This window comes from Lissotriton helveticus, chromosome 1_1, assembly GCF_964261635.1.
Source record: "Lissotriton helveticus chromosome 1_1, aLisHel1.1, whole genome shotgun sequence".
NCBI lineage: Eukaryota > Metazoa > Chordata > Amphibia > Caudata > Salamandridae > Lissotriton > Lissotriton helveticus.
This window is the reverse complement of record NC_136057.1, coordinates 1,224,127,280-1,224,139,312: the sequence shown is the minus strand read 5'-3', so window position 1 is coordinate 1,224,139,312 and position 12,033 is coordinate 1,224,127,280.

The following is a 12,033-nucleotide window of genomic DNA, read 5'->3' as shown; positions in this document are numbered from 1 at the left end:
AAGCCTCATTACTCAGGGCTCAGTGTAATTTGTTGTTAAGTGACAGTTCATTGTGAAAACTACAAAGCTAATAATGGCTTCAAAAAATTCGAGGTTACTCCAGGCAAATTGGGGGCAGGCAATGCTTAATAGCCATCGAAATTGTCATCTGCTCTGAGCTCGCTCAGCCCTATGACAAATATTTCCAGCTAGCTTGCCCAATGTGCCCAACTCACCTCTGTAGTTGTGGGTATAGCCTGCATTGCAATCACCCACAGTGTGTTCTGACTCTGTCAAGCTTGCCCACCCCCCCCCCCTTGCCTTTTATGCCTTAATGCCAGATCGGCACTATCTTGTCTGACCACAATGCCTGCTAATCTTTGTGGAAATGTTAAGATTTCATTATTGCCTATATACTCCAGGAGAACATCAGTCACAGGATATCTTGATCAACCTGCATCAAATAATCAAAGAAAATCGCAAAACCCAGGCTGCTACTTATCGGACATAAGGCCAGATATACATAGACTCACGTTTGTGATTTCCTAATATTGAATTGCAAGGGAACTGCCTCATTAATATTAATGAGGTAGGTCACAATTTGCAACCCATTGGAAATGGCCGGCACTCACAGGGATGGTGGTCTGCTTTTTAAATAAGCAGTTTTTTTTATTTTGAAATGCGGTCTGTTTTCCTTAAAGGAATACGGGATGCATTTCAAAAAGAAAAAATAAAAGTTTCCATTTCATTTTTGAAGAGTAGTCAGTGGTCAATGGGACCACTTCCTTCTCTAAAATAATGTTGGCGCCCACATTCACAAAGGAGAAGGGGTCCCTTGGGGACCCCTTTCTGTTGGCGAATGGGTTACAACCAAAGTTGGTGGTAACTGCAAATCTTTTGTGACCACTTTCCCAGTCATAAAACATTCCTAGATACAAGTGCGAGTCGCAAGTAGGAAGGGACACTCTTGGCATGCCACATCTTAAGAGCAACTCGCAAACCAAATTTGCGATTCGGAAATAGCTTACTGAATCACAAATAGGACTTTGTAAATGTAAAAATGCTTTTTTCAGGTCGCAAACACCCCAATTGGGCCATTTGCGAGCTGAAAAAAGCTTCATACATCTGGCCCATAGTTTCTGATTTTTGCTGGCTCTACTTGTGTAAACAGTATGTCACAAAACAGACTAAACGATTCAGAAAAGGGGGTGGTGATGGACAGAGCATCTGAATTAAGCAGAACACTCATACCCAGTCAAAAGATCAGGGCTTGATCCATCACCGTTTTTTAGCTCACTGCACCATCCCAGTTCAGAACCTGGCTACATGCAAATTAGTCTGTCCATCACCACCCCCCTTTATGAATCGTTTTGGCCACCACAAGTGTGGAAGGGTATGCTCAGATGTGAGTCCCTTGCTCACTGCACCATCAGGATTCAAGCAAGCCGGGCCGAAGACGGCTGTAATGCCAGAAACCGGTCCCCGGAAGCTTGTTTCCTTTCCAGTAAAGAATTGGCTTGGTAGTTTGGTCTGCCCTGTACCCATGATGCACTGGGCCAGGGACAGACTAGTTTGCATGTAGCCAGGTTCTGAACTGGGATGGTGCAGTGAGCTAAAAAACGGTGATGGATCAAGCCCTGATCTTTTGACTGGGTAGGAGTGTTCTGCTTAATTCAGATACTCTGTCCATCACCACCCCCCTTTATGAATCGTTTTGGCCACCACAAGTGTGGAAGGGTATGCTCAGATGTGAGTCCCTTGCTCACTGCACCATCAGGATTCAAGCAAGCCCGGCCGAAGACGGCTGTAATGCCAGAAACCGGTCCCCGGAAGCTTGTTTCCTTTCCAGTAAAGAATTGGCTTGGTAGTTTGGTCTGCCCTGTTTCCATGATGCACTGGGCCAGGGACAGACTAGTTTGCATGTAGCCAGGTTCTGAACTGGGATGGTGCAGTGAGCTAAAAAACGGTGATGGATCAAGCCCTGATCTTTTGACTGGGTAGGAGTGTTCTGCTTAATTCAGATACTCTGTCCATCACCACCACCCTTTACAAAACAGACTAAAGGCATATACTTTTCAAACCTCATTAACAGAAAATACCATGTGAATGCAAGGTTTTTCAAAAGGTTAAGAATTTTAAGAAAATGTGGGCATTCTTGGGAGAGATGTTTTATTTTTAAATAAGGTATGAGTTAAAAAAATACCACCGTTCATGTATGTTAGAGCACGCTTTCTAAATGCTTAAAAATAATTCTTGGATTTGATTACATTATACCAAAATGGGCCATTAGATTTCTCCATTCCATATATGCACAACTCATATAAAGTTCAATATGATATAGTTCACAATGCATCCTTTCATATGTTTGATGCACAGATTTTTCAATGTTTCTTCAAAAATATATGTTGAAGCACTTGGTGACCAAACACCAGCTCATCGAATGTGTTTGGTATCTCGGTTTCTAGCTTCTCTCTGCACCACCAGCTATACATGTAAATAAAATATAAAGTTATTTACAAGGACACCCTGTACACCTCGTTTCTCATGATGTCATGATGTAATTCTTTGTATCCAGATACTTTTATATTGAAGAGACATTCATGCCCTCAGTTATATTTTCTTACTTTACTTTCCCAAATGGGCCTCCGACTTCTTACTCATATTTAATACGTTATGATCTAATGTGTTCAACTCTCTCATGTATCTCAATTCTAATTTGTGTAAGGCGTGTTCTCTATTGCCTCCTCCTGTGGTAGGCATTATGCAATATATAGCATAGTATTTAAAACCTTTCTTTTCCCCACTGTCTACTTCATAAACGTAGCAAGCCACTAGGTAGCTCATATTTTTATTGCGTTTTACTTGGCATGCTTTAAACTTTTTTCTGAATAGGGAAAGTTATGTTTGCTACATACAACTTTTGACAGACAAAAATCAAAAAATGTACAGGATAATTAGTTTTACATGGCAGGTATTTCATTATTCTTTTAGTTTTTCATCTCAGTGATACCACATAGTCTCAACAGAACATCCTCAAATTAGAAGCGTTGCATTTTTTACACTTTACAAAACCTTCCTGTTGTCCCATCCATGTTCTTCTTTCTCTTTCCTCACTGCTGAAGTGCTCATAGTTAGTTTATCCTTTAGTGATCTAGATGTTTTGTGTGTCATTCTCAGCTACTTTGTGACATTCTGACCGACTGTGAGATCTAATCGTAATGGTACCCAGTGTTTCCCAGTAGCTTTAAGTTTCTCATTGTGTTGCTTACTATAGTTAGTAATAAATTATATACTCCTATTTACCTTGGTCTTATTCTCAAATATCAAGTGCTGCCTGTACAGCACAGAGACTTTGTATTTTACAATACCCCCTTCTCTATAGCTAGCTTTTCTAATTTCTTGTTCTATCTCAAATGCTTCTACTGTCCTTCAATTGTTTTTAGCCCTCAATACCTGTTCATGTGGTATGCTCTTGTTAAGGGGTAGAAGGTGCATGCTTTTATAATGAAGTAGCTATTGTCTGCTGTCTCCTTGCTATGTAGGGAAGTCACAATCATGCTATCCGTCATTTGTAATTTTCTATACAGTCATTCAACTGCAACATTGTGGATTTCATTCAACAAGATTATGTGCATTCATTCTCATTTAAATGTCAGTGACGTCACATGCCCTTTCGCTAGAACTTGTTCATATCAAATCAAATCGGATCAAATTTTTTTCAGCAAACAGCCATGAAAGTCAAAAGCAAAAATATACAGTGCAACTACTTTTCATAAAATTTACGATTGTTAGAACACCATTCTTCCATAAAAATAAAACTAGAAAATACTGGTATCCAAAGACTTATTACAGAAGGCAATGCATCATGGACCATTATAACATCTTAAAACCATTTAGCAAACTAGAAAGCTAAAAGTCGAATAAAATACTAAACAAAAAAGTGCAAATACAGGGGAGGGGAGGCTGTTCAAAGTATTTAAGTGGGATCCTCTCATATCTCTTTGTAATTGCTACCACTTTCCTAATAAAATTGAGGACGGCAAAACACACATCTGTCATTGGGAGATTTTTGTAAAAAAGTCAGGCCATCTGCATGGGATCTCAGGTTGGATGTTCGTAGAACAAGTTTTAAAAGTTTATGTCTCCAGCCTGCATATAATGGGAAGAACAAATTGAAGTGGCAAGTACTTTATTTAGTTGTTTTGTCACACCAAGAGAGAGGTGGTCATGTGTCCAAACATATTGAAAAGGGAAGGCCACTTTAAAATGCATCATAAAAGTGTAGAAAGAGAAAGATAGCAGCAATATGTGGGATTAGTGACCCAAACAATGTCTTTTATTGTTCCCATGGACTGTGAATTCTTAAATTCATGCAATGGTTAAAATAACATGTTTTGACTTCCTCTTTAGTTTTTGGGGTAATCAAATCAGGAATCCTTAACAACTCTTTCAGGCATATTAATTCAAAAGTCTCCTTCAAGTATGTGACCCAGGGAATTCCCCTGCCCCACTCAGGGCAACACAATTGGAAATGCAAGAACGGCCCAGCTCTGACTTTGGAATTGTCCAGGTCTTGATCCACAACAATAATGGAGCTAAGCCCAGTGTGCCTTCCAGTTAAGTAAGGCCAAGCTCTTCATTGAATATCAATGTGGTGATCCCTGGGGTCACCATTAGTAATCTCTATATAAGAAACATTTCCCCTCTGGAGCAGTTGTGTTTGCATATCCCCAAAGGTCCACCCCATTTATGCTTGCCACAGTACAGTTAACTATGGATCAGTTATTTGAAAGGTTTCTGGCCCAACCTGCGTGAAAATCAAAAAATTGTCTCAATGTTCCTTTTAAAATGTTTTGCGCTAACTGAAAGTGACTTTAAAAAAAGAAAAGGAGGTAAATATGACATCAAGGTAGTTAGAATCATTCATTTTCTCCAAAATTGAGTTCCCCATGATAAATGTTTTTGATTTAGTATTGCATGGGCCACAGGTCTGAATAAAGGACTTAGAGTCATTTATCATAAGATCTAAGTTTCCCATGTATGAAGCAAAAGTGTCCAATAATATTTGCAGCCTATTTGCTGTGCTGGCCATTAGCACATTGTCATCTTCATAAAGTAAAATGGGGATTGATTGACTACCTATTAGAGGAATATCCTTCCCTACTTCCACCAAATATTTAGATATTCCATTAATATATAATATAAAAAAAGGAAGGAAGTAAGGATGCATTCCCGTCTCACACCTGTGTGCATTTTATATCTGTTCATATCAGAAAGAGGCCATCTACATACCTCAACCCTAATATCAGAAATTCGATAACGGTAGACGGTCTATCATTGGACAGTCTATTCCGTGCTTTTCTCTATTTGAAATCCAGTTCATATTTTTCCAATCTCTCTTTCCTATCACATTTTTTAAATTAATTCCTGCTCTTTGCTCTGAGATGGATCTCTCTTTACATCTTCAATTTCTTGTAGCCCTTTAGGCCGATCCAATATGGCATATTTTATTAAAATTGTATCATGTTCCTGGATTTTTCACTGCCTATTGATATAATTTGTGTGGATGATCTTTGTGGGTGATAACTTGGTTTTAATAGAATCGACATTCTGCAAGTCACCCTAACTTCTTCCTAAAACTTCGTAAGCAAGGTGCTCACCCACCTCTCAGATTGATTCAGTTTTTGAAGACCCTGTAATTTATTATTCACTATTATTTGAGCTCCATTTTAATTAAGAGTATACATGAATGGCTTCACTAAACATGTCCATAGGAGTAGGCAAGAAACTATTATGACTGATGCCATTTTAGATAAAGTGAACAATCAGATATATTAAACTTATTTTGAAAACTGAAATTAATTTAAATTAATAATGTAAACTTTCTTTTTTTGGGAAGGTTTTTGTATATATATATATATATATATATATATATATATATATATAGTCCAAAGAAATCCTGAGCCGCTGAATCCCAGGCGGCAAAAGTAGGTAACGACCTCTTCCCTGAAAAAATACAGAATGCTCAATGACAGGCCATCAAACACTGTAGAGTGCAAGCAGTCATAATACTTTATTCAATGCAATTACGGGCAGCTGCCCTCCATGACGCGTTTCGCTCTGACAAGCATAGCTTGATCACATGACGCGCCACCGTAGGTTGTGCCTTATATGTGCAATAAAAGCCTATCAGCTTAAAAAATAGGCTGAAAGGTTAAGTTATTTTTTTGTTGTTGTTTTTTTTAAACCTTTATTGTGCAACAGTAGCATACAGTTATGGGCCTACAACCAATCTGGCCGGCCTCGAAATCAGATTGTTGCACGTAGGGCAACCATAAGACAGTTCAGCAGTCCCCAAATACAAAAACCATACATATGTCAAATATCACTCACGTTGAGCGCGACCACCGAGGACAGGATTAAGTAAGGTTCATTTTAAGAAAGAAAATAAGAAGGATCAGATGCCATGCAATCCACCAAAGGCACAGAGTGAGCAACGCACACAGCAGGAGGTCAACAAAGCGGAGAATCATAATCGGAGAGGCGGCACAAAAATACGCTGATCAGGATAAAGAAACATATATTCACATTTCGTACCAGTCACCACCCACCCCATAAATGTGGAACTACCCAAATAATGTGAGCGGTAACACAGAAAACAGAAAACGATAAGCAGCGCTACACCTAGCCTCCATACTGACCCAAAATAAGAAAGGAGAAAAGAAGAAGGACTAAGAAAAGAAGAGAAAAGAAAGAAGGGCCCATAGAAACTAAGAAGGACAAAACAAAAAACCCTCTCCCCCCAACCCCCCACTGTGCACGCATGTAGAGGCTACGGCCTACCCCCCCTAACAGTGTGCCTGTCGCCCAGTAAACGAGTACCCGAAATATAGATACAGAAAAGGGAAGAAAAGAAGAAAAGATTATATAAAACTGGAGAAGGACCAGCCATATTGGCTCCCGGTCTCCCGGTCCACGTAGTTATGCTCCACCCCAAGAGCAACAAGCAACAACAGTAATCAATCAATACGATAAGAAATGGAGAGAATTATCACATATTGCGCAACTAGGTGTGTCATGAGAATACGCCAACCCGCATCCCCGCCAGCCAAACAGACGTCAACCATTAAAGAGAACCACTTAGCCTTGGCCTGTTCTTGTAAGTCCCCCGAGGCATGCCCGCCAAGTAAATCCCGTCTCGGCCGAAACAGGAGAGCAAAATGTCCACGCAGGAGCGAAGAGCAGCACGCAAATACAAAATGGACGTCGCTGATCACTGACAGAGTCATCTTCACTTACAACCATCACCCCCAGTTCCGTCCCGTGATACGTATTCCCAAGCAAGGATATAAGAGCGAGGAAAGAAGAATCAGTTACAGGAGCCAACAGTTGCTGAAACAATGTCCGGGCCATTAGTGTCGACACAATGGATGAGGCCACCGTCCTCCGCTGGGAAAGGAAGCCTTCAGTAAAGTAGAGGCATACGGACATCTGTCCACAGGCACCAACACAGTCCGAGATCATCCGTTCCCCTCTGCACCCATGGGCAACCACAGTACCCCCCTCAAAGACAGTTAGGGGCAAATCCTCGCGGACCTGGGAGCCATCCGATCGCAATCGCCCAAGTGAGAGTGCAATATTGTCAAGCTTTCTTCCCAACGCTCGGGAGCCGTCTTTCCAAGCGGACTGTAAGGCACCAAGAGCAGCAAGAATGTCACCGCAAGACGGCGTAGACTGCATGTCCCATACCACAGCGCTACTCGGTAACTCGCACTCCCCATCGTGCAGCACTTCGGTAGACAGGATATTGTACTTCATCTCGTTCAGGCAGCCATCAGGCGTTTCCACCTCGTAGGGAGAAAGAAGGTAGGGCAGGGACGAGTCCGGCTCGGACAGCCCACAATCCGAATCACGGGGCCTTCAAAGCACACATCCAAGGAGCGGCCTCTGGAAATGGCCATCCGTTCTCCGATTCGGTGCCAGCGGGAAATTCGGGAGCGGCCCGCTAAAACCGGGCAGAATAGAAGACAGAGCCGACACAGCTCACCTTCAGCGCTCCGCAGGTAAACAGTATTTCCACAGAGCCCTCACCTCGAGGATGCACTCCGGCCGCGTCGTGTGACAATCAGAGCTCCGGTCAAAAAAAAATTCGGTAGCCACTGCGTCTCGGAGGACCGACTCCGCCCAGGCCCATCTGGCCGCTGTTGATAAGTCAGCACCCGGCCATGTTTCGCGGCCGAGGTCCCGGTTCCAGGGTCGTTAAGGCCGCCAATTTACTTCGTGGATCTCTCCAGCTAGGAGGCTGGCAGAGACTTTGGGATCGCGCGAGCGATGTCTGCGCGTATTCACCGTCCCCCCCGCTGCAGCACAATCACAGGATCATGAGCAGGATATCCGTGCGGGGCTCGGAGGCTTACGGAGCCGGGAGCCTAAGCTTCCATTCCGATCGCCATCTTGGGTTCTCGGTTAAGTTATTTTTAAAGTGCAAATAATATGTGAGACAATCATATGCAGAGAACTCAGTAATAACAGCAATGACACACAAAACAATAAACATGGTGTTGTTTAACCCAAACATTTGAAATAGTAAATTTTTAAGGATATTACATCCATCATATTAAAAAAAAGAAGAAGTTATGGCAAGTGCCCAAAATTCATTTATGATCGATGAGTTCCAAGTAATAGATAAAAACTTCAATGTGGGTCTATAAATCACAGCAAACATGAAAAAAAGACCATGATGTTCAGATCTTAAAGTGTGTCCAAAATTCCACTATCAGGGTTATAAATTCATTTTCTCCAAGTGGAAAAAAAAGAAACGATTATTCCTTTTCCCTCTTCTCTCCCTATTCCTTCATTTATCATCATCCTGACTACCTGTATCATATAGTCAAAACGATGTAAACAGGCGCAATAAATCTAAAAAGGTCATCTGCATATGACAAAATTAAAACAAAAAATCAACCAAAAAACAGGAATTATTTTAAATGGTTATTAAAACAGGGCACTTGAACAGTTTGGCAGTGGCACTCTATAGATAACCTAATACTTAATTCAATACCGTAAACAGCATTTTTATGTAACTTATCAACAATACAGCAGCCGCTGAATTGTGAAACATACTGCTCTAGAAAAGGTTTACGAACATCAAATCCAATCCAACTCATACAATAGCAAACAACAGAAATTAGCATCAGAAGCATCTGACAAAATCAGAAAAGACTATAAAAAATTACTGAGACCTTTATTAATGTTCAATCCATTAGGGACTCTAGTGTCTAACAATAAAATGAATTGTGTCTCTTTCTGTCTAAGTGATCTCTCACGGTCCCCTCCCCTGATTGGGTTAGGGACAGAACCTAGGACTGTGTACTCAAGATCTTTCTACTGGTTATTATGAACTGCTCAAAAATGGCGTGCCGCAGGGTAGTTATTGTCTGAATTTACAATAGCACGAATGTGCTGAAGAATACGTTTATTTACTGGGAGTTTCGTACTCCCAATGTATTCTAAATTGCATGTGCATCTAAGTTTATAGATCACAAATTCAGAACGACAAGTTAGATACTCACGGATTGGTATTCTTTTTTCGCTAAAGGCCGACTGATAATATGTGCCATTTTTAGCGAATGTGCAGGCCCGGCACGAAGTACATTTAAAAAAAAACAACTTCAACAGCCAAGGAGGTTTTAAAACATTTTCTGGCATAGATCTATCTAATGCATCTTTCATAGATGGAGCACGCCGGAAAGTGATATTTGGCAATTTCGGTAAAATAGGTCCTAAGATGTTATCAGTGAGGATAATCGGCCATTCAGAATAAAGGATGCGTCTGATTTTTCTTTCTTGATTGCTGAAAGTTGTAATCAAACCTATGGGACCAATTGTAGTAGTGTCCGTTGTGATTGGCATTTTAGGTTTTAATAGTTCTGATCTTGATTTATCATTGACTTTATATAAAGCCTGGTCAAGAATTTTAGAACTATAGCCACGTGCCGAGAATCTAAGGTAAGACTCATTGAAGCAGGTAGCTAGAGAAGTGGCGTCACTACAAATTCGTTTAATACGAATGAATTCGCCATAAGGAATGCTTTGAATTGTATGGGCAGGGTGGGAACTCCAGGCATGTAATATGGAGTTACCGGCTGTCATTCTGCGGTGTAATCTAGTATGGAGTTGCCCTTCTTTAATAAAGAGAGAAACATCCAAAAATTACGCTGAATCAGTAGTGATAGTGGCTGTGAATTTGAGATTACGATCGTTTTGATTTACATCATTAACAAAAGTTAAAGCCTGTTCCTGCGAACCACTCCAAACAATAAAGACATCGTCAATAAACCTCCAGTGGTGTATCAAGTATTGAGCCCAATGCGCGTGCGTAGTTCTGAGCTCGTGCTCCTCCCACCAGCCAACATGTAAACACGAATAGCTGGTGGAGAAGCACGAACCCATCGCGACGCCTCGCTGCTGGTGGTAGATTACATTTTGAAACTGGAAGAAGTTATTGGATAGACAAATCTCAATCATCTGGAGGAGCATCATATTGTGATCACGAAAAACAGCATCCCTTTGATTTAGAAAATATCTAGTAGCTTCCATCCCTTGTTGATGGTGTATGCTCGTATATAGTGACTCTATATCCATCACAATAAAACAGTAATTGGGACACCATTTAATTTGTTCAACTTTCAGCAAAAAGTCTGTTGTATCTTTTAAATATGTTGGCAATGAGTTCATGTGGGTTGAAGGAAAAAATCAACATATTTAGAGATATTCTCATTCATGCTGCCTTGCGCAGAGATAATGGGACGACCAGGTACTGGAACAATACATTTATGAATCTTCGGGAGAAGATAGAACAGAGGTGTAACAGGAAATTCTACACTTAGAAATTTTTCTTCTTCTCTAGAAATGAGCCCATTTCTTTGGCAAAGATGGCAAACTTCCTAGTCTTTTCTTCGCGTTTGCACATTTCAAATTTGGTGGATTTCAAATAACATGATTGATTAAAATGTTGTTTTTCTGCTTCTTGCACGTAGGCATCCTTGGCCCATAAAACAGTGTTCCCACCCTTATCGGAGTTCTTCACAATAATATTGGGCTTCGATTGCAGTTTTTTAATCAATTTGTGATATTGTTGATTATTGTAATCCAACTGTCTCTTACATCCCAAAGTGTCTTTATTCAAGATCTTCAATTCCGTTATCACCCTGTCGCTGAAAACATCAATGGCATCTTTTTGCATGACTGGAAAAAACGTGGATTTTGCCCGAAAGGGTGTAGGAGTAGTTTTGTTTACAGTGGTTACTTGGCTGACAGTAGGATTGTCCTGCGAAGATTCCTCGTGGGCAATATCAAGCATCATTTGTAGTCCCCCCAAATGACGGACTTGTAATCCTGTGATGGAATTGCCTGGAACCCGCTGACTTTGTGTTGGAGCTGGAGGCATAGGATGTAACTGAAAGTGTTTAATTAGCTTGATCTCGCGAATAAATTTAAACACATCAATGCGTGTTTGGTAGTACGAGAAATTGTTCTTAGGGCAAAATGTTAAACCTAGTGACAAAAGTTGTTCTTCAGCCTTAGATAAAGTTTCATCAGTCAAATTCACCACAGTGTTCTCAGTAGACGAAGTTATCGTCTCCAGTTTCTCCTTGCATAGTTTTGTGTTGTACCTTTCTTTGCATTTGCGCCTCCTGGCGCGCCTTGCCCTGTTTGGACGCTGCTCGCTTGTTGTTGAGGATATATATATCCAGCAAAATACTCCATTCACACGAACAGACGTATCCGACACACAAAGAGTTGCTGTGCGTAATTTTAATCAGCAGGAAACAACGCGTTTCGCCTTGCGGCTTGATCACGTGATCAAGCCGCAAGGCGAAACGCATTGTTTCCTGCTGATTAACATTACGCACAGCAACTCTTTGTGTGTCGGATACGTCTGTTCGTGTGAATGGAGTATTTTGCTGGATATATCGGGTGACCGGGAGCCCCACTCCGACCCACTCGTGAGCGTGACTGGTTCTTCACCGGAACTTTGGTCTTTTGAATATA